The sequence below is a fragment of the Manis pentadactyla genome, chromosome 12 (genome assembly GCF_030020395.1).
Source record: "Manis pentadactyla isolate mManPen7 chromosome 12, mManPen7.hap1, whole genome shotgun sequence".
In the NCBI taxonomy this organism is placed as follows: Eukaryota; Metazoa; Chordata; class Mammalia; order Pholidota; family Manidae; genus Manis; species Manis pentadactyla.
Window position 1 is genome coordinate 61,171,314 of NC_080030.1, and position 24,793 is coordinate 61,196,106.

Consider the following 24,793-nt stretch of genomic DNA (forward strand, 5'->3'; position numbering starts at 1 on the left):
ATATATTTTAAACATTATAAATTAAAACATATTTGAATTCAGTAGTAATGAACTCTAGACTGACTAACCTGTGTTCAATTATGTCTGTTTTAGAGAATTTGCTATCTTCACCTTAAAGCTCAAATAAGAGAATTATCTTAAGAGTCTTCTAAATGGAGGTGTCCAGGAACACTTACTTTGTTACTACCTAGGAAGTATGTCATTAAAACTAAAACAAAAATAAAATAAAATAGAAGTAAAGTAAATTCTTCTTTTGCAGTGAGCATAGCTATTTCAAAGAAGACATGCTTCAGACTAGACTGGGATATCAAGGGCCCAGGAACTATGTTGAACTGCATCAGATATTACTTACATATATCATGCAGATTATACAGTTACATTATACAGGTCACCCCTTATCATAAGTCATATTCTTTGTTGTTCACTTAACACTTTGCTAATTGCAACATTCACGTGCTACAAACATGCACATATTTCCTAAAGTACAAAATCAAAGGCATCTAAATAGTATTTATGCAGCATTTATCTCCCTCTTTACACCATGAAGTCAATGAATGCAAACCTTTGAAGTATCCAATTGATAGAAGATCCAAAAACCATGTGGGAGTTAAGGAACTGACAGCAAACCTTGAGCCATATAGAGCTACTTTTAAAATACAAATAAAATCCTTGATTTTTCCATAACTATTAAGATAGGAATTTCAGTGAACAACCTTGAGAGAAGAATGAGGAAGTTAGTTTTCCTCTCCTAAATTTTTTCTCTTCCATTTTCCTAAAATCCTCTTAATTTTTCTAATTTGGGGCTATATTCACTGTATATTTGTACCCACAGCAGAAGAAGAGAGCTGCACTTAATGGCACCCACACTTGCTCTCAGAAGATATCTAAGACATTGGCTGTGATATTAAGAACACATATAGTCTACATAACAGATAAATTTTCTCTTTTGTTGCACACAAACCTCAATTATAGACTCATATAATATAGATTAACTATGTAGTGAGGTAATTCCATTACATAAAAATATGTTTATGCCTGGTATATTTTGACTATATTTTACTGCTAATAAGCACCTCTAATCTGCTGCGACCTTAACTGATTGCTTTCTTACTGCAGTTACAAAATATACTGTAGACAGTGCCCACAACCTAGACTCCGGAGGTAGTAGTGGCTTAGTCACTGTTGCAATAAGGTGCAAGTGCGCAATTTCTAAAGGAATTTTGTATTAAAATACCTCATCTTTCCCCTACTTATACCAGTTCTTGTTGGAAAAAATGTCTTGCTCATCTTTGTAAGTACAGTATAGGAAACTTTTTCTTATATATAGTACATGTTTAACACATTCTTGTCCTGAATAAATTGGGATTTTTATTTTCCATTATTACTGCTTAACCATTTTCATAATACTGTGAAACAATTAGCTAACAAGTGACTGATAAACTGTTTTAAAAGTTGAACAAAGTATATTCATTCAGTTTTTATGCCTGTGTAAAATTTTTATAGGACTCTTATGATTCCAGAAAGCCTCTTAATAAAATCTTACCTTATAGAGGAAGCTTTTATCCTTACTATCTTTCTCTAAAAATAAAAATAAAAAGAATGAGAGAGTAAAATGATCAATTTTACTATCATTCCTTATCCCAAAAGCTAGCTTATCAAATGTCTGTTTCCTTTATTATTATTAGATTAAAATCATATTGTTTAGGCAAAGTAAAATGATACAACCACTGTGGAAAACAATTTTCCCATTTCTTACTAAATTAAATTTATACTTATCATGCCACCCAGGAATTACACTCCTAAATATGAGAAATGAAACATATGCCCATAGACTTGTACATGACATGTATGTAGCAAATTTATTCATAATAGCTAAAAACTGGAAACTGTCAGAATGTCATCAATGGTGCTAAATGAAAAATTGAGATATATTCAAGCATTGGAAATTCTTGGCTATTAAAAGGAACAAAATATTGATGAGCATCAAAACATGGATGATTTCTACAGGCATTGGACTGAGAGAAAGAAGTCAAACACAAAAAAGTACATAGTTGGAGATTCTTATAAAGGAATTCCTAGAACAGATCAAACTATTCAGATTCGAGGTTGGGGGTACCGTAGAAGACTGCAAAGAGCAAGGGGGCACTTCAGGGAAAGTGGAAATGTTCTACTTCTTGATTGAGGTGGTAGTTACATGGGTGTACACATCTGTCAAAGTCGTTGAACTGTATACTTACGAGTGAATTTTACTGTATGTATATAATTTTACTTTTATTCCTCTAAAAAGTTGTTTAAAGAAAAGAGATTGTGTCTTTATGTTACAGTCCAGATAGGCCTCATTTCCTCAGCTATGGAATGGTAACCATAATAATACCAGTCCTCAGGGATCTCAGGAATAGTTGAAACAAAGTGAATAAAATGCTGGCCATATAATTGGTACTACCACTTCCATAGAACTGAAAAATAGTTAAAGCTCATGAAAGCTGAATGGAAATAAGAGGTTTAAACTCAACATACAAACTATAGTTTCCAAAATATCTCATTGCACACATCTACATAAATGCGCATAACCTAGAAAGTTATCAAAATACAGAAAACCACAGTGGTATAACTGCAAGACATCAGTTGAGCAAGGGCTTTAAATAATGGTTACCACAAAGATTGATTTTGGAAATAGAGTTGCTTTATCTGGCTTAGTAGTTTATACTACAGGAAACTATGACCCGGAACACAAGGCAGCTATAGAAAGATTTTTGAAGTTATCTGGTTTCTAGAACTGTATACCACCGTCCAGATGAGTACTTGTCAACCAATTTCCGACTAAAATTATAAAATGTTTTATTATTTCCTTTAGCTCCATATTTACTTCATCAATTAAAATTTGCACGTAAGCAAAAGAAAAACCTACACATCTTGGGAAAGAAACATGATTCCAGTAACTCCCACACATATACAGAAGGCTAATCTTAAACAGCTGTCTTTTTCTTTAACTAAATTAACAATGCTTATTATATTCTGGCTTCCAGATGCAGAACAACATGTTTCATGTTAATATGCCTAGTTTCTGACCTGGCAATAATACTAAAGAACTCAGCAGGAAATCTGGCCTCCAGATACTCTTATCTTGGGGGATAGAGACTAAGGAAAACAATTTTCTGTATTATTTTATTGTAGAATTAAAAATGCTCATTAAAGCTGTTGTCAAGGGCATTTCTATTCTAAATCTGATACTGTAAGTTACAGACATGATGCCCTCAAACTCAGCTGAAACACTAAGGCTGTGGGTGGAATAATAATGAAATATGAAGCTGTCTTTGAGGCACTTACTAACTCTGTCACCCTTTTTTCCCCAGAAAAAGCAAAAAGTAAAAAAAGAAGAGAAGGTATGGTAAGGTTTAAGCACAAACCTAGTGGATGATCTTAACCTGGATGAATTAAAAATGTTCCTACCATCAGAGTAGACTGAGTAGATGTGGTCTAGGCACTGGAGGGTCTCAGACCCTTGAAGAAAGTTCTCAACTAAGGGTTTTAAGACTATGCTAGAGCAATTTTCTCCCCTGGGTCTGTTGCTATAGGGCCCCTCTGAGTCAAAAAGGGATTACCTGTATGTAGCTGGATCCTACTTCTGAGATATACTAGGGAGAGTTGAGAAGATCCCAGCGCCTGTCATCTTAGAAGCAAAGTCCATTGCCCACATCATCTCCTTCAGCCCAGACCCCCTTCCATGGCCACCACAGCATGGTTCTGCCATCTAATCCCAGAAAGAGGTATCCAAAGAAAATATCCTGCCCTCACCAAGCTTTTTCCCCTGAGGTCAAGACAAAAGAAATATTTTAATTTCACTCTATAGGAGAAAGGAAGTCTAAGCACTAAGCAAGATACTTAATTTTCGACAAGAGCTTTCATAATAAAATAGAGAATTTTTTAAAAGTTGCAAGAGAAAGTTGCAGTTATAGCTTAAGATCCACAAAGGCTTTATAAAGACTTACTGTGTTACAGAAAAATTGCACAAACATATTTATAATCCATAAGTTTTATCTCATTTTCATCCAGTAGCTCCAAATACACTAAGAAATCTTTTCAAATGATTTCACACACAAAAAAAAGCCACCGTGAAATCAAGCAATGGAGGTTAACAGAACTCTTCTACCCAACTATGTAAATCAATAACAGTTTCTTTGAAACTGAACTGAAAACACACATACTGCATTTTAATGCAGGGTATAAAAAGACATGAAGATCTGTAATTCCACTAAATGTCAACCATACTGTAACCCACTTATTGTGGAATCAGATATAATGAAATTCCATTTATAGTGAAGTAGAATGGAAGTTCAAAATTACATCAATGGAATGCAGTGCACAAAATGCAATGCCAGTAATGGTTAATGTATTATTAGAAAGAAATTTCAGTGAAATGATGATTTCACTGGGGATATTCAAAACCACATTAGATTTTGACATCAGTATTTTACTAAGTGAGTTATAATAAGCTCAATTTATAAGTCCCTAATATATGAAACTATGCACAAATCCATGAAAGATAAAATATGTGTGTGGTAATGCAAAACAGTACAGTATACATAATCTAAGTTGTATCTGGTCATATTTATGAACAGAATGCAAAAAATAAAAACATCAATTAAGTGGAGAGGGGTAAGAATTATCTTAAATACACAGATAAAATGAATGGATGTTTCTCTGTAGAGAACATGAGAAACCATCATTTGTTGACTGAATCAAAAAATGTTAAAGATTATCTATAGATTGAATTTTCAAAAATCATAACCCTACCATCCCTACTATTATTATAATGCTTCAATATTCATATTAGCTTTCTCTTTTTTTAAAAAAAACGCTACTTTCCATATTGGAAGAATTTATATAGAACTGAAATGCATGTCTGGGATTTAGAAAATCTGGGACTCTATCTCTATCCCTTATTTTATCGGGCTAAGTAATTAATTTTAAGTATTGATCCCTCTTTATTTCAGCTGTGGGAGAATCCTGCTTTATACAACACAGTACTAAAAACTTTGTGTGGAGGCATATAAATAATGGTAAAACAAAAAACCATCCTAGATGACTAGAATGACAGATGTTACACAAATATAAAGCATATGATAGCAACATGGTGGAGAAGGAGGCTGTAATTAAGACCCATCAGACAGAATTTAGTTTTATCTCTCCACAGAAATTATGATAACCATATTATGTGGTTACTTAAATTGAGACATTTGGTTTATAGGATCTTCTATATCTGAATGTTATATTAACTTATCACTGAACAGAGATTTTAAAAGCATTCAATATTAATTCTGTTTTAGAATATTGAAAGAAATTTGCTAACATGCTAATAATTCTATAGTTGATTACAGAGTTTATTATTTGATTTGTATTGCCTCTTCAATCACTTTACTCTCTCTTTATCCATGAAAAATACTTACCAAAGAATAAAAATTAAAGTGGCTGCCACTTTTTTATTCCCTTTAATCAAATTCCCAAATGAAATGTTGCCAGGGCCTGGTGAGTTCATAGAATTCAATCACTAGGTGCTTCAATTGACATTAAAAAGAAAACATGTAATTTCAACACAAATTCCATCTCTCCTAGGGTCTCAGCACATAAACCCACAAATCAAGCAAAAAGGAAAAGAAAAAAGAAAAAATCAAGCACATAATTTAATTAAGATTTTTACACTGTAATCATCTGTGGGACTGATGTGACAGAAGTGACCAGACACAGGTGAATTCATCAGTGAGAACCTGGAGGAAAGGAGTTTTTAAGTCCATTTTAAAAGTAGAATAAGGGAAGATAGGAGCATTCAAAAGTGGGGTGTCCTGAGGAAAAAGGAAGATCTCTTGATGGTTCAAACAACTTATTAGAGACATAATAGGACAAAATTAAGTAGGCAAAAACAGATTAATTTAGAAAAAGTAAAGAGAATCCTTTCCAAGTGATGAGCTTGGCAAGTGGGAGAGTTAGGAAGGCAACTGAGGGGCAGTCCCGAATATTAGTTTCTTTGGTATATTAAAAATAACAGGTGGTTAACTTCTGAAAGCATCACTTATATTTAAACATTTTATTGGAAAACCATGTTTTAGCATCCCATGATCTTACACTTTTCCTTCGTGTTCTGGCAAATTCTATATTTGGTTCCCTTTTCTGAACTTGAGTAGAAATTTACTTCCTACTTGTAATAGAGTCATATTCTTAACTACCCCCATATTTTTCAATACCTATCAGTATGTGTTCTTTCCTAAAAGTTAGCTCTCTGTTTTCTATGATCCCATCATTCAGTATTTATTGTGACCATTCTATGTGCCAGGCTCCATGCTATGTAATGAGGATTAAGTGGTGCCAAAAGAAAAAAAATCAACTCTGCCTTGCCTTAGAGTTGCATTCTTAAAAAAAGAATACCAGTGCCATATTTCTTTGACTACAAATCTCTTTTATTAATTCTAAGTATATCACCATTTTAATTGTCAATAACTTCAAGGAGAAAACCACATCTAAGGGCACAGCCCATGCCTTGACATGTTGTGAAGGCCTGGTGAATAGTTTTTTAAAAGCTTTTTTTTCCTGAAATTAAAAGAAAATCACCCTATGTGAGGTATCTATATTATTTCCCAGAACTTACATCTTAAATGAACACTTTCATCTTCTTTATTATAATTCTCATCCAAAAAATCCTCACCCATAGAAAAGTTCTGACTAAGCCAAGATATATGCATTCCTCTTCCAAAGCTTAAATTGCTCAGAACGTCTCTTGGATCCTTAGGAAAAAACTACATCACAAAAGCAAGATGAAGTATTCTAAAATATTTTCTTTTGTCACTTAGGTGGTACTGATGACAATGCCTTGTTTCTGTGCACAACTTCCAACATCACATAATATATATATATATAATATAAAATTATAAACAGGACAGATTCATTACACACAGTAACCAATTTTGACTTAATCCATTTAGGGTGTTTTAGTATTTGTGGAAATCTGTATCACAAAAATACTCATTCAGATTATAAAAGCAGTAGGAATAAAAGTATACTTAAAAATGTTTGGTCTATCCAAAAAATGAATGAAGATAACAACTATACATACTTTATATGTAATGATATGTTTTAAAAATCCACAAAATACCTTTTCTTTCTTCTTTACTACAACCCTTAAGCTTGCACAAAATATTTCACACTCAACTTTCAAGGGTTGATTTTATCCATAGGGTTCGTGATATGGTGCTACCTAAGATGTGCTGAGAAAGCAGCACTGCCCCTTAACCATTTAGGATAAGGGATAGCTTCTTCATTCATTTTACAATTTTTTATTGAATGCCTACCATACTCCAGGCTAGCGACTGGAGATAAAGCAGTAGATAAAAATAAAAGACATAAAGTCTTATCATTATGAAACTTCATTAATTTTGGTTAAACAGGTGAAGATCTTGTAAGAGGAACTAGTTGATTAAAATGCCTTTCTAAGTTTCTGTGATAGCAATCACTTGTTTGTCTGAAATATTAGATTTGTCTTTCAATTTATTACATGATTGAAAATTATAAACAGGACAGATTGATTACATACATGAACCAATTTTGACTTAATCTATAGAATTATGTTCAGAATAGCCTGAACATAGGCATGTGTTAATTTTTTTTTTTAATGTATGGATCTCTTAGGACTTGGAAAATAGCCCGAGAGGGCAATGTTTTGTCCAAAGGAATTGGTACCTACAGATAAAAGTTCAGATCTTAGATGGATAAGGGGCAGTGCTGCTTTCTCAGCACATCTTAAGTAGCACCATATCAGGAACCCTATGGGTAAAATCAACTCTTGCAAGTTGAGTGCGAAGTATTTTGTGCAAGCTTAAGGGTTATAGTAAAGAAGGAAGAAAAGGTATTTTGTGGAATTTTAAAACATATCATTACATATAAAGTATCTCCAGTTATTATCTTCAAAACCAGTAAAGATAGGATATGTATCTTAAAATATTTCCCTCCACACCAATGAACATTTTCTGTGTTAATGGGAGGTACATGGCAAAAAAGAAAGATGTCTTCTTGATATAGACTTAAATATATAAAGAGCTGCTGGGGTGGGGGGAGTCAAAGAAAGGAGGTGAAGCAAAACTTCACAACCAACAATGTCTTTGGCCATACCTGCCATTTATTAATAATAAGTAGTATTATTGATATTATATATAAAGCACATAAAACCCCACAAGATAGATTTGAACATTTTATTCTTATTTTTTCTATGGAAAATAGAGTTTCAAAATAGTAAAATGACTTATCCGTTGTTTAAGGTCACACCTTTAGGAAGGGCTGGAGTTAAAACTTGCATTCTGGAATTTCAAGTACAAACCGAGTGATTTTTCTAATACAACAGAAAGAAAAATGGAAGAGTTGTACATTACATGTTAAACATGACTGAAACTTTTTTTTTTTTAGATAATTATTTTTTATTGAAGGGTAGTTGACACACAGTATTACATTAGTTTCAGGTGTACAACACAGTGATTCAACATTTATATATATGATAATTCAAGGTACCAGCTATCACCATACCAAGTTGTTACAATATTTTGACTATATTCCTTATTCTATACATTCCATCCCGGTTACTTATTTATTTTACAATTGGAAGTGTGTACTTTTTTTTTTGTGTGTGTGAGGGCATCTCTCATATTTATTGATCAAATGGTTAACAACAATAAAATTCTGTATAGGGGAGTCAATGTTCAATGCACAATCATTAATTCACATCAAGCCTAATTTTCATCAGTCTCCAATCTTCTGAAGCTTAACGAACAAGTTCTTACATGGAGAACAAATTATTACATAGTGAATAAGTTACATGGTGAACAGTACAAGGGCAGTCATCACAGAAACTTTAGGTTTTGCTCATGCATTATGAACTATAAACAGTCAGTTCAAATATGAATACTCATTTGATTTTTATACTTGATTTATATGTGGATACCACATTTCTCTCTTTATTATTATTATTTTTAATAAAATGCTGAAGTGGTAGGTAGATGCAAGATAAAGGTAGAAAACATAGTTTAGTGTTGTAAGAGAGCAAATGTAGATGATCAGGTGTGTGCCTGTAGACTATGTGTTAATCCAAGCTAGACAAGGGCAATAAAACATCCACATATGCAGAAGATTTCTCTCAGAATGGGGGGGTGAGGTTCTAAGCCTCACCTCTGTTGATCCCCAATTTCTCACCTGATGGCCCCCCTGCGACTGTGCCTGTCTTAGGTTGTTCCTCCCTTGAGGAATCTTACCCGTCTCTGGCTAACCAGTCATCTTCCGGGGCCATACAGGGAAATGTAAAGTTGGTAAGTGAGAGAGAAGCCTTATTGTTTGAAAAGGTTAGCTTTTTACTTCTTTGCTTATTTATGCCCTGTGGCTTCTATGCGCAGCATTTGTCTTGAGGTATCTTTACTACTTGGAAGAATTATGATACTTGGTAAATTCGATATGAGGCATGAATTCTATTTAAGGGTTGTAATTAGGAAGGAAGAAGAAAAGCTATAGAAGTAGCAGGCGGAAGAAAACATGGGAAGATTTGATTATTTCTTTGACATATCTTCTTGTAGAGTAACTTCAGCATGTATAGGCTTTAAACTACTAATTAAATCGCACACACACATTAACATAATAGGAGTACAGTTACATAACCAAAGCATACATGTAATTACCAGCCATCTCCAGTGAAACCAAGAAAACCAGTTAGGAACCTTAGGCATTTGTGAAAACTTATCTATGATATGGAGGATATTGTCCAACTGAACTTGAACAGTCTGGGAGAAATCAGACAAATTAAAACAACATATTCCTGGGGACTGTTCACATCCCATAGGTTCTTTTAACAATAAATAGTCTGTAGATGTAAGATTTTGGAGCGCTACAATTTGCACTTCTCCTAATTCTTGGTTGAGTTCCAACAGTATAGATCCAGTCAAATTTGTTGTTTTACTGTTTGCACAGGCCAGCTTAGATATCTCCTTCTTCATTCCCATGGCAAGTCCAGGAACTGGTGGGATAAGTGCATCTACACCTTTAGCAGTGCGTGGATCTTTGGTGGGGTTTTTTTTATGATCATCTTCTGGCATGAGTCTTCCAGAGAGTGCTGATGTTGGAAGTTCTTTTTCATATCGTATCTTAGTTCATTTTCCGGGTAGCCAAATTAGGCTTTGATCTTCTGTATAAATACAAACAGACCCTTTGCCTACACTTTTATATGCCCTTTATACCATTGTGTAGAACTCACTGGAGGTCACCACACAGGAACTGCTTTTTTTTGTTTTGTTTTGTTATCATTAATTTACACTTACATGACGAATACTTTGTTTACTAGGCTCTCCCCTATACCAGGTCCCCCCTATAAACTCCTTTACGGTCACTGTCCATCAGCATAGCAAAATGTTATAGAATCACTACATGTCTTCTCTGTGTTGTAAAGCCCTCCCCTTTCTCCCACCCCCCATGCATGCTAATCTTAATAACCCCCTTCTTATTCCCCCCCTTATCCCTCCCTACCCACCCATCCTCCCCAGTCCCTTTCCCTTTGGTACCTGTTAGTCCATTCTTGAGTTCTGTGGTTCTGCTGCTGTTTTCATTCAGTTTTTCCTTGGTTCTTATACTCCACAGATGAGTGAAATCATTTGGTATTTCTCTTTCTCCGCTTGGCTTGTTTCACTGAGCATAATACCCTCCAGCTCCATCCATGTTGCTGCAAATGGTAGGATTTACCCTTTTCTTATGGCTGAGTAGAATTCCATTGTGTATATGTGCCACATCTTCTTTATCCATTCATCTATCGAGGGACATTTAGGTTGCTTCCAATTCTTGGCTATTGTAAATAGTGCTGCGATAAACATAGGGGTGCATTGGTCTTTCTCAAACTTGATTGCTGCATTCTTAGGGTAAATTCCTAGGAGTGCAATTCCTGGGTCAAATGGTAAGTCTGTTTTGAGCATTTTGATGTACCTCCATACTGCTTTCCACAACGGTTGAACTAATTTACATTCCCACCAGCAGCGTAAGAGGGTTCCCCTTTCTCCACAGCCTCGCCAACATTTGTTGTTTTTTGTCTTTTGGATGGCAGCCATCCTTACTGGTGTGAGGTGGTACCTCATTGTAGTTTTAATTTGCATTTCTCTGATAATTAGCGATGTGGAGCATCTTTTCATGTGTCTGTTGACTATCTGTATTTCTTTTTTGGAGAACTGTCTGTTCAGTTCCTCTGCCCATTTTTTAATTGGGTTATTTGTTTTTTGCTTGTTGAGGCGTGTGAGCTCTTTATATATTCTGGACGTCAAGCCTTTATCGGATGTGTCATTTTCAAATATATTCTCCCATACTGTAGGGTTCCTTTTTGTTCTATTGATGGTGTCTTTTGCTGTACAGAAGCTTTTCAGCTTAATATAGTCCCACTTGTTCATTTTTGCTGTTGTTTTCCTTGCCCGGGGAGATATGTTCAAGAAGAGGTCACTCATGTTTATGTCTAAGAGGTTTGTGCCTATGTTTTCTTCCAAGAGTTTAATGGTTTCATGACTTACATTCAGGTCTTTGATCCATTGAGTTTACTTTTGTGTATGGGGTTAGACAATGGTCCAGTTTCATTCTCCTACATGTAGCTGTCCAGTTTTGCCAGCACCACCTGTTGAAGAGACTGTCATTTTGCCATTGTATGTCCATGGCTCCTTTATCAAATATTAATTGTCCATATATGTCTGGGTTAATGTCTGGATTCTCTAGTCTGTTCCACTGGTCTGTGGCTCTGTTCTTGTGCCAGTTCCAAATTGTCTTGATTACTACGGCTTTATAGTAGAGCTTGAAGTTGGGGAGTGAGAGCCCCCCTACTTTATTCTTCTTTCTCAGGATTGCTTTGGCTATTCGCGGTCTTTGGTGTTTCCATATGAATTTTTGAATTATTTGTTCCAATTCATTGAAGAATGTTGCTGGTAGTTTCATAGGGATTGCATCAAATCTGTATATTGCTTTGGGCAGGATGGCCATTTTGACGATATTAATTCTTCCTAGCCACGAGCATGGGATGAGTTTCCATCTGTTAGTGTCCCCTTTAATTTCTCTTAAGAGTGACTTGTAGTTTTCAGAGTATAAGTCTTTCACTTCTTTGGTTAGGTTTATTCCTAGGTATTTTATTTTTTTTGATGCAATTGTGAATGGAGTTGTTTTCCTGATTTCTCTTTCTGTTGGTTCATTGTTAGTGTATAGGAAAGCCACAGATTTCTGTGTGTTGATTTTGTATCTTGCAACTTTGCTGTATTCCGATATCAGTTCTAGTAGTTTTGGGGTGGAGTCTTTGGGGTTTTTTATGTACAGTATCATGTCATCTGCAAACAGTGACAATTTAACTTCTTCTTTACCATTCTGAATTCCTTGTATTTTTTTGTTTTGTCTGATTACCATGGCTAGGACCTCCAGTACTATGTTAAATAACAGTGGAGAGAATGGGCATCCCTGTCTAGTTCCCTATTTCAGAGGAAAAGCTTTCAGCTTCTCGCTGTTCAATATAATGTTGGCTGTGGGTTTATCATAGATGGCCTTTATTATGTTGAGGTACTTGCCCTCTATTCCCATTTTGCTGAGAGTTTTTATCATGAATGGATGTTGAACTTTGTCAAATGCTTTTTCAGCATCTATGGAGATGATCATGTGGTTTTTGTCTTTCTTTTTGTTGATGTGGTGGATGATGTTGATGGACTTTCGAATGTTGTACCATCCTTGCATCCCTGGGATGAATCCCACTTGGTCATGGTGTATGATCCTTTTGATGTATTTTTGAATTCGGTTTGCTAATATTTTGTTGAGTATTTTTGCATCTACGTTCATCAGGGATATTGGTCTGTAGTTTTCTTTTTTGGTGGGGTCTTTGCCTGGTTTTGGTATTAGGGTGATGTTAGCTTCATAGAATGAGTTTGGGAGTATCCCCTCCTCCTCTATTTTTTGGAAAACTTTAAGGAGAATGGGCATTATGTCTTCCCTGTATGTCTGATAAAATTCCAAGGTAAATCCATCTGGCCCGGGGGTTTTGTTCTTTGGTAGTTTTTTGATTAGCGCTTCAATTTCATTGCTGGTAATTGGTCTGTTTAGATTTTCTGTTTCTTTCTGGATCAGTCTTGTAAGGTTGTATTTTTCTAGGAAGTTGTCCATTTCTCCTAGGTTTCCCAGCTTGTTAGCATGTAGGTTTTCATAGTATTCTCTAATAATTCTTTGTATTTCTGTGGGGTCTGTCGTGTTTTTTCCTTTCTCGTTTCTGATACTGTTGATTTGTGTTGACTCTCTTTTCCTCTTAATAAATCTGGCTAGAGGCTTGTCTATTTTATTTATTTTCTCGAAGAACCAGCTTTTGGTTTCATTGATTTTTGCTATTGTTTTACTTTTCTCAATTTTATTTATTTCTTCTCTGATCTTTATTATGTCCCTCCTTCTGCTGACCTTAGGCCTCATTTGTTCTTCTTTTTCCAATTTCAATAATTGTGACATTAGACCATTCATTTGGGATTGTTCTTCCTTTTTTAAATATGCCTGGATTGCTAAATACTTTCCTCTTAAGACTGCTTTTGCTGTGTCCCACAGAAGTTGGGGCTTAGTGTTGTTGTTGTCATTTGTTTCCATATATTGCTGGATTTCCATTTTGATTTGGTCATTGATCTATTGATTATTTAGGAGTGTGTTGTTAAGCCTCCATGTGTTTGTGAGCCTTTTTGCTTTCTTTGTAGTTTATTTCTAGTTTTATGCCTTTGTGGTCTGAAAAGTGGGTTGGTAGGATTTCAATCTTTTGGAATTTACTGAGGCTCTTTTTGTGGCCTAGTATGTAGTCTATTCTAGAGAATGTTCCATGTGCACTTGAGAAGAATGTGTATCCTGTTGCTTTTGGATGTAGAGTTCTGTAGATGTCTATTAGGTTCATCTGTTCTAGTGTGTTGTTCAGTGCCTCTGTGTCCTTACTTATTTTCTGTCTGGTGGATCTGTCCTTTGGAGTGAGTGGTGTGTTGAAGTCTCCTAGAATGAATGCATTGCATTCTATTTCCTCCTTTAGTTCTGTTAGTATTTGTTTCAGGTATGTTGGTGCTCCTGTATTGGGTGCATATATATTTATAATGGTTATATCCTCTTGTTGGACTGAGCCCTTTATCATTTTGTAATGTCCTTCTTTGTCTTTTGTTACTTTCTTTATTTTGAAGTCTGTTTTGTCTGATACCAGAATTGCAACACCTGCTTTCTTCTCTCTGTTGTTTGCATGAAATATCTTTTTCCATCCCTTGACTTTAAGTCTGTGCATGTCTTTGAGTTTGAGCTGAGTCTCTTGTAAGCAGCATATGGATGGATCTTGCTTTTTTATCCATTCTATTACTCTGTGTCTTTTGATTGGTGCATTCAGTGCATTTACATTTAGGGTGATTATTGAAAGGTATGAACTTATTGCCATTGCAGGCTGTAAGTTTATGGTTACCAAAGGTTCAGGGTTAACTTCTTTACTATCTTACTGTCTAACTTAACTCGCTTGTTGAGCTATTATAAACACGGTCTGATGATTCTTTATTTCTCTCCCTTCTTATTCCTCCTCTTCCCTTCTTCATATGTTGGGTGTTTTGTTCTGTGCTCTTTTTAGGAGTGCTACCTTCTAGAGGAGTCCCTGTAGGATGCCCTGTAGAGATGGTTTGTGGGAGGAAAATTCCCTCAACTTTTGCTTGTCTGGGAATTGTTTAATCCCTCCTTCATATTTAAATGATATTCATGCTGAATACAGTAGTCTTGGTTCAAGGCCCTTCCGTTTCATTGCATTAAGTATAACATGCCATTCTCTTCTGGCCTGTAAGGTTTCTGTTGAGAAGTCTGATGATAGCCTGATGGGTTTTCCTTTGTAGGTAACTTTTTTCTCTCTGGCTGCCTTTAATACTTTGTCCTTGTCTTTGATCTTTACCATTTTAATTATTATGTGTCTTCGTGTTGCCCTCCTTGGATCCCTTGTCATGGAGTTCTGTGTACCTCTGTGGTCTGAGAGGCCATTTCTTCCCCTAGTTTGGGGAAGTTTTCAGCAATTATTTCTTCAAAGACACTTTCTATCCCTTTTTCTCTCTTCTTCTTCTACTCGTACCCCTATAATGCGGATATTGTTCCATTTTAATTGGCCACTCAGCTCTCTTAAAATTCTTTCATTCCTGGAGATCCTTTTATCTCTCTCTGCATCAGCTTCTCTGTGTTCCTGTTCTCTGTTTTCTAGTCCATTAATGGTCTCTTGCATCTCGTCCATTCTGTTTTGAAGTCCTTCCAGAGCTTGTTTTATTTCTGTATTCTCCTTCCTTAGTTCTTGCATATTTCTCTGCAAGTCCATCAGCATGGTTATGACTTTTGTTTAGAATTCTTTTTCAGGAAGACTGGTTAAATCTATCTCCCCAGGTTCCTTCTCAGGGGAAGATGTAGCAGATGCCGAAGCTGTCTGGGTTAGTCTTGTCTGGATCATATGTTTTTGCCTTTTCATGTTGACAGGTGCTATTGACTGTCAGCTGGGAGGGCCAAACTTTTCACTTGCTACTGGCCTTTCTTTACTGGGACAACTGCGACCCCTAGTGGCTTTTGTTGGGTAATTGTGTGTAGGCTTGGTCTTGGTGTCTTGCCTGACCGATATGGAGGTGTGCTTTGCCTTAGGCTGTTTCTCTGCTTTCACAAAGCCCAGAGGGGTAATGGACGGGCAGGGAGGGCTGTTTGGCTGTTTACCTCCATGAGGGGTCTCAGAGCTGTTGCCCAGGGGTTTAGTGCGCCCAGTTTTCCCTGTAATTTCCAGCCACTGGGCTGTGACCTGTGTTGTTTCTGTCTAACTGTTAAGTCCCTGTCCCTTTAAGACTTTCAAAAAGCACTCACTTTTCTTTGTCACAGGGGCATCAGCTTCGGAACCCGCTCAGAGTTCTTGCTGCCCTGTTTCCCTAGTTTCCAGCCCTCCACGCATGCACTGTGTCTGCGCTCTGGTGGGGGTGGCTGGGGCTGGGTGTTTAGCAGTCCTGGGCTCCCTCTCCCTCCCGCCGGGAGCTGGGGGGAGGTGTGCTCAGGTCCCACCAGGCCGGGGCTTGTATCTTACCCCTATCACCAGGTGCTGGGCTCTCGCACGTGTGGATGTAGTCTGGCTGTTGTCCTGTGTCTTCTGGTCTCTCTTTTAGGATTAGTTGTATTTGTTGTATTTTCAAAAATATATATGTTTTTGGGAGGAGATTCCCACTGTCCAACTCACACCGCCATGTTGGCTCTGCCTCCTGAAACTTTTTGAATGTAAAAGGGCCTGTAGGAAGTGTTTTGTCTAAATTTTTTTCAATAACTGATGTTCTCAAGTTTAGAAAAGCAAGTTTGACTAGAGATCCGTTGGGGTTATATGATTTCCTAAGGTTCTTTCTGGTTTTGTTTTTTGAAATCTGGAATCTATAATTAGTTTTAATACACAGGTAGACACACTAAAAATTCTCCCTATCCAGGTTGTATTTAAATAACATGCTCCAAGACTATTTTTTCACCTTGATGAGTAAAAGTCCAAATGAAGAGGGTCTACACTGAGAGCTTTTCTACAATCCAATTAGACTTCCCACTGAAGACCATCCTGAAATTAACTTTCATTGTGTGTCAACATCTCTGCCCAAGCAGATATCAATGAGAACATATGCACCATAGGCTGAAAATAATAACTAATCTTTATGGAGCACTTACTGTGTGTCACATAGTTTTTTCTCATATGCCACATATATTAAAAGAGTTCTTTAAAAAATAGAGTTTATCAATCCCTAGTAAATCCATGTCCAAAAATGAGAGATGCCTAGAAAAAATGTTTATGCTACATTTGGAATATAAAAAGTCACAGAGTATTGCTAAAATTTCCATCCTGTTGCCTGTCAAAATCACTTCTCACTTTGAACTACTGACATAACTATTAGCTAATTATAGGACCTTGTGTCTCTTCCTATCTCGTTACTGATTTGTGTAACCTTGAGACTCCTTCAGGCTCTCTGAAATGACATAGTCGGTTATGTACAATCTCTTAGGGTCTACTCAGTGATACTTTTAGAATGTTTTGGCTGTTCTTAAGCAAAAGAGATGGCATAGGTACTGCAAATATAATTTTTCAGCTTTAAAATCAAATAATAAAGGAGAAAGAAGAAAGGAGCTACTTTTTACTGATTGGCTACCAAGTATTTTCACATGAATTACCTAACAATTCTACTTTACTAACTGGAAATTTAAATTCCATTGACTCAGGATTTTACTCTTAGTAAAAGTAGTAACATGGCTATGAATCCAATTCTTGCTGTCTCCCAATCCTATGCTTTTTCTATTCAAAGTTACCTCCAAAGCACAGAAACGTATATGGAAATTGAAGGTAAAGCAGTATATATTAATAAGAGTATTATTTACAGGCTAATCTATGATTTTCAGAGTAGCAAAATACTACAAGACAAATTCCAATTAAAACTGAATTCATACATTTGTGTTTCCAAGTATATAAACAAATTCTTTCAGAAATGGCCTCCACTGAGTTTGGTATATCACAGCATTGGAGAAAAGTGCTGCTTTAAGCTAAGGAATTCTTTGGCACCAAGACAGTTTTTAGACTTAATTCATTTTTCTTGAGGCATTTTGAAAATTCACATTTATTGAGGATAAATAGCTGTTCCATGTTTTATATTCATTGTTTTATATACTGCTTACAACAAAGCAATGAGATAAAGTAGATATCCAAAATGACAACTGCACTATTTCATGTTCTCTTCTACATTTTCAGCCTCATTCAATAATTGAAAATGGCATAGCAGGCAATAAGCCTGCTTATTGAAAATTGTGGAAGCTATATGGGCTTTAGGAAAAACGTATTTGATGTGGCAAACTCTACTAACCTCTTTCCCCTTTACAATAGAGCCTTTTATGATACAAGCAACTTAAAAAAGATTACACCTTAGAGTTTTCACAGTACAGCTACTGGACTGAAAAACACAATGATCCCATTTACAATTCATCCTATGGCCCATAATCATTTATCCAGGCAACTAGGCTTTTCTATAAATCAGTTGTTGGATTCCCTTATTCCAGATTTTTAAATAAAACTGAAAGTCTAATGATTTAAGAAAACAAGTCCATAGCAATGTACTAAGTACATTAATTAGTACTGAGTGCTAAATTATAAATGGTACGTGCATACACACATATTGGTACCATATATATATATGCACCCTCTCAAAATCTAGGTTTGCAAAACTTCTGTCTTAACTGAGGAGTCCAATTTCAAATGGAACTCTAAAATTTTTTATGAAGATACAAGCATTTCACATTTTTTCAAAAGGAATTTTGAGATTAGCGCTTCTGCAGTTATCAGCTATCTGCTTGGTTCTTGCTCTTTTCATTACACATACATTTACTATTTTTTAAATTCATTATATAATACATACCATTATGTTTCTAGTTAACCAAAGTAAGTCTGTAAGCTGACTTCAGAAAGCCAATACTTTTTTATAGTCCAATGTCTAGTAATACAAAACCTATGAATTTAAAGACTAAAATTTAGTGAATATTTTTAAATGTATGCACAGTTTTAAGTAAATTGTGTGTTTCTGCATACTTTTAAGTAATGTACATGTGTGTTTAAATGTAAAAGACCCTTGAAGACTCCACATTTCTTGTTCTTCCACAATACCTAGTAAAGTTTCAAATAAGACTACTAAAATAACTCAAAGTAGAACATGGTGGCTGTTTTTTTTTTTCTAAAGTATTTTATAAGAGATAAGGAAGGATCTAAAACTCTAAAAATTGTAAGATCCATGAATTAGGAGCAGGGATATATTCTAATTTCTAAGAGTAGCCCTGGAATTTGTGTTTGTCCTGGACAGGTTGCTAAGCATCTATTTTCCTTCTATAAAATGAGGAAAATTATATTAACCTACTAAACAGCTCTGCTATGTAAATAAATGTGCTCACAATGTCCTAAATACTTTTAAACCAATCTACAGCATCTGTCACTTGGGGAGGCGCAGGGCTGAGTGGCCAACTGAGGGGACCTTATGTAGAGAGACACTGTTAATGTTGCAAAGGATCCTTTCTCAAGTGCAGGCATTAAATAGTTCCTCAGGTCTTCATCATTTGGAATCTACAAAGATTAATTTCCTATTTGAACTAGATCAGGCTTTGCACAGGAAGTGGGTGTTATGAGTAATAACCCACTAATAGACTATCCTCCATGATCTTTTTCTAATTGACACAAGTGCAAATAAAAGCCAAATCACATAAGCTGCTATATTAAAAATCCACATTTAAGGTGACTGGATCAAACACTGTTTTGTTTTTGTTTTTTACCCATATAATACTTATAAGACAGGCAAATCTCTAGCTTTAACTTACCCTCTAAGTTTAGATTACACCTCAAAGCTATACTTAGATAGTAATTATCAGTGACTTTTACTAAAATTTAGTTTTACCTTGTATCTTTTCTTAAAAGTTATGTTTGTTAGAATCATTTCTTTGAACCATACATTATTCACAAATAGAGATACAAAAGGGAAAAAAAGTAAAGAAGGAGGGAAGAAGGACAGAAGGGTAAGAGAGAAACCATGCAATTTTCTTCACCAATCTTTTGTTCTAAATGATAGAATTTAGTCAGGTGAGACTGCATTATTGTACCCCAAAGGTTACTGCAAGACTTACAGTGATCCTTAAAGAAGTTATAAAATCAAAATAGAGCATAGAATAAGTTTCTGATTGTAACAATAGGTAACATTCCAAAGTTAATTTCATAAGTCATCAGATCAATACATCATTGTGTCATTTTTAACAATAGTATCTAATCTTTAGCTCTGATGTTGAAATTAGTAATAAAAGAGAATTCCAAGGATATATATATCCACGTGGGATTGTGAATAACTGGTTTTATTTTAAAGTACACATTAGTTAGAATTACTCTCAGAAATCTATGGCATATTTTTAAGAGCACTGGGGCAATATCAAAGGATATGTAGAAGTTTCCTACACTTGAGTTGTTTCAGAGTATAGGCATTCTTTTAATCAGGTAAGAAGATTGAGATGCCAAAAGGGAAAATAAGTTTTACAAAGATATTTGCGCTTCCCAGTGATAAGGTTGTTGAGAGGAAATACTCTGGAATGGAGTTACCTAACTATGGTCAGGAGGGTTGGTGCAGGAGATGGATCTAAAATAATCCTACATTGGGACAATGGACTAGTCTAGTGGATTAAAGCCTTCTTGAGAAAAGAAATACTAATTTCATTCATACACTTAATTCTACTCAAAACTCTTCAACACCACCACTCATCTCAGACTAAAAGACAAAAACTTTACAATGACCTGACCCCTCATTCTTCTCTGCCCTTCTCAGCGCTCCAGGCTTAGACCTTTATAAACCTGTTCCTTGTGCCAGAGTACTCTTCCACCTGATACCTGTATGAATCATTCCCATATTACCTTCAAGGGTTTGCACCAATATGACCTATTCAATCAGGATAACCTTTATTGCTCTATTTAAAATAGCACTCAACCTCTCTCCCTGCCAGAACTCCTGAGTCCTCTATCCTGCTGTATCTGTCAAGCAACTCATTACCCAGTACATTCTGTACAGTATAGGCATTGATTACATTACCTATTCATTATATGTTCATACTTCAGTCCCCCATCTCCAACCCAACTAGAATATAAACTCCACAAGAGCAGGGATTTTGTGTATGTGAGTCTTTTATTCACTGAACACATTCATTCATTAACCACATTCCAATAACACATATTCCAACCCCATCAATTTCCTACACAAATTCTGGCCATTGAACTCCATCTCACCGAGTGGTACAATTAAAAATTCATCTTCTTTCTGTCTGCCTGATATATACTGAGCCTGGCATAAGTCTTGAGAATCAAGATTTGTCTTCTTTAACCTCTCTCTTCTTTTCTCATTTGCTGCAAATGGGCTTCTGCCCAAGTTCTAGTTTAGCTACACCTTTCTAAATTGTGACTCTACGTAAATCCTTAACCTCAATCTCCTGGATTAGAAGCCAAACAATTTGTCTGGCCATTGGCAATACTTTCTTCCTGATCTTTTTCACACGGTCTCCAGCTGCTACATTAGGACCTACTGCATTCTGCACAAATGACCTGGAGTCACCATTCTTTCTTTTTTATAAAACTCACTTGGAAACTCTTCCAGCTATGCTGCACCAGAATGGTAAAATCCTACTAGGTAGTTGAAATCAAGCATGTATTTGATAATTCCTTTGGACTCTATAATTGAGACAGTTAGCCACCCCATTAATGTTGTTATATATAGGCTTGGATGAAGTTTGTTTTCCCTTTTCTGGACTCCAATTCCTCCTCTTCCATTGTGGCCCCAAAATTCTAAAGATTATGAAAGAAGATGTGAAACCTCATATAAAGCTTAAGTGATTTTTTTATTATTCACTGCTAAATCTATTTGGATTAAAAGAATTCAGAACAATGATTCAGTCTCAGAAGTCTAAATTGAAAAATCTAGCACATTAAACATTGTCAATGAATAATCAGTGTTTATTAAATGTATAAACAGAAAAGTAGTAACAATGATCTACTTCAGATAAATGGGAACTGAAAAAATACTGAGATGTGAAGTCTACCAAAAAGTTAACTTTTTCTGAGTCATACTATTGCAGTATAGTTTAGGCATAAAAATTTCAAATCCTACTACTTTAGAAATTCTTTTTCCTATTTAAGTAAATCCCTCTCATAAAATATTGACTCAAGGTTTTCTTACAGCATCATCTCTAAGGATGATTTGAGTTTTTTAATAATTATATTCAAGAAGGTGAAAACTGTAGTTATTATAGTGTAGGTGACAGTTTTTCCCTATTTTAAGAGCCAGACTAACTGAAATGAATTAAGGAAGAATTGGCAGAACATGTGCAATTTTTTTCATAGTCCTAGCGACTCTTGATACAGATTCAGTTCATTAGTTTGCATGAAATCCCAGGATAGAAAATTTTTATGAGTAAGACCATCAATATGTATGTTGATATGTGAGACAAAAAATATAAAATTATTGTCATTTTAAAAAAATTCTAGGACAACTATAATACTCAATGTTGAATATGTTCTTATTCTCAGCCATATATTTTATCTGTTATAAATCATTTTTACTAAACTATTAGGCCATTGTGTAGTGACCAAGCCAACAATTTACAATGTAGCAAAAGTAAATACCAAAAAAAAAATTGTTTAATTAATTTCAGGTTTACAGCCACAATATAGACTCTGAAAAGTTCTCAGGCAACTTATAAAGGCTTCTCATACTTCACAACACAAGACGTTTCAGAACTGTGTAATTGATGATGATGTAGAAATTCCAAGTTTTTAAGTATTCTTGCCAAAAATGAGTGAGGATCGTCTCAAACATGTCTTTATTTTAAACTCCAGAACACCCCTAAAAACACACATATATATACATTTAATATTTTCTTAACATTTTTAAGAATTCATAAGTTCAAATACAAGTCTATACTCTGAAAACAATAGAATGTAGTATTAGACTCTTGGACTTGGAAAAAGACTAGAGTCTTGATATGTCTTAACTTCCTCACTGTAGAGGCAGTCCAACCTGAATCATCACTGAGAACTGGCACATCTAATCACTGCATGCGCACATCCAGAAGCCAGGTGCTCCACCACCACCCAGTATCCAGAAGCCAGGTGCTCCACCACCACCCAGTATCCAGAAGCTAGTTGCCCAACACCACCCAGTATCCAGAAGCTAGGTGCTCCAACACCACCCAGTTACTTCTGAATAGTTCAGAATAGGGAGGGGCGGGGAGCAGGAACAGATTTCTTCCCATTTAACTCACATCTTCCTTTGTCTTATTCTTCTATGGATCTGAATTCAGGCTGTAGGAAGGACATTTTAGTCACTCTTCCATGTAACAACCCTTCCAAAAATTTGAGGATCTCTTATGATTTCCTGAATCTGTCTTTCTCCAAATTAACCATCTTTACTTGGAAGAGTCCTCCTCTGAAAATGATTTCCCTCCTCTGAATTTACATCCATTTGTCAATGAAGCACCCAGATGTGTTCTAAACCAACAGGTCTATCTGCTTCTATGAGTCTTTTTACAAGAGTTAACCATTCTGCCACTGTGTCACACACTATATGTTCATATTGAATTTGCAATTCAGATTGCCTTTTCTCATTCTGTTTTTGAACTCATCCCTGTACATATAAAGGACACACAAATATTTTGCATAAGACAGTAAATGAAATTATTTAACATCCGGGCACAAATAGTAAAACCAACACCATCTACATTCTCTTCATGGTCCAGGCTAGAAGGATACCTAAAATGCCCGATTCTGTTACCAATCAGCTTAGCCATCTGAATCAACTTTGGGCCACGTACAGTTCTGATAAACTTGGATTTTATATTTTCCATCAAGCCATTACCAAGACAAATGAACATGAGGAAACCTGTCATTCCCCTAGAGGCTTCTTTCTGGATTGACCTTAATCCACTATGCAATAGTCTTTGGAAACTATTCTCAATCAGTTGCAATTTACCTACCATTTACATTTACTTTTCCACATATTATTCACAAGAATTATCAGGAAAAGATTTAATCTACTGCCTTACTGAAATACAGAACCACTTTAACTGAATCATTCTATTTTATCAATCTAAAATCTAGTCAAAGAATTGCTTTGGAATATCATTCTTGCTGTATCAATGCATTCAGACTACAATTCAGTATACTACAAAAACTACACAAAATTTTAAAGGAAAACATCTCATTAAGTTTCTAATTCAATTACAGAATTTAAGAATGGTTGCTTTTTGTCAACATTCTTAACAAACTGGCACCATACTCTAAAGGAAAACAGAACTTATACTAAACAATTCATGCTTGACCAAGAAGATCAGTGCTAGTATATTTGAAAAAAGTCAATGATAAAGATAAAGAAAAGTCTGCAGCCAAACTCATATCCAATGATCTTTACTGAAAGCGTGTTTAAACAGACAACATTAAAAACTAAACGTGGCCCCCAAAAAATAAATGGAAAGAAATCTTGGTACCATAAAAAGGGAACTTTAGCATAAACAATATTGCTAGAAATGCTTTTAGTTGTTAGAAATTAAGTTATCTGTTGCATGAAGTTAAGTCACATCTACTCCAAGTCTTGGGTTTTAAATTTGTTCACTAAGAATAATAATAGCTGAAAGTGAAATAAGCTCATGTATATAAGGCATTTTTAATTATAAAACACTGTAAAAAAATTTAAGGAATTATGAAATATATTTTATATGTACTTTTAATACTAACAGAATTCAACTATCTCTGATCCAATTTCTAAATACATTGCAAATGACCTATAAAATTCACAATACTAGATTCTGGAATGGAGAAAACAGCAGTGTATAGTAGAGTTTATGTTGTAGTTATTTTGCATAGAATTATTTCCCCATATGTAGCATTCAGGTGATCTCTGAACAGAATGGCAGTATAAATGCTCCCTTCTGCATTTACCTCACCTGTGTCTGGACCACAGAAATCAGTTTATTGATCTCAAGAGAGAGAGAAAGGAAGAGGGGAAGAAAGGCGAAGGGTGGGAGAAGAGAGAATGAGAGAGAAAGAAGGGCACAACTCAGTAAGGAAATTTCTCAGGAACCCAATTGATCCCTATTCTGCATGCTTGGAGTTTCTGCCCCACTCCAAGCAAACGGGGATTGGTGCTCCTGGCCTCTCTTCACTCCCAGCTGCTAACAGTATTAA

General features: G+C 35.5%; 1 protein-coding gene across 3 annotated transcripts in view; it reads right to left on the minus strand.

The window, feature by feature from the left end:
• Window positions 1-24,793, minus strand: part of LAMA2 (laminin subunit alpha 2) — a 631,935-nt gene that overhangs the window by 605,491 nt on the left and 1,651 nt on the right. The window contains exon 2 of one of the 3 annotated variants that reach the window (XM_057489269.1): window positions 1,544-1,578. The exons of the other annotated variants lie outside the window; for them this stretch is intronic. The gene's annotated coding sequence lies outside the window, so the exon portion shown is untranslated. The remainder of the gene's footprint in view (window positions 1-1,543; window positions 1,579-24,793) is intronic. 3 annotated transcript variants of the gene reach the window in all.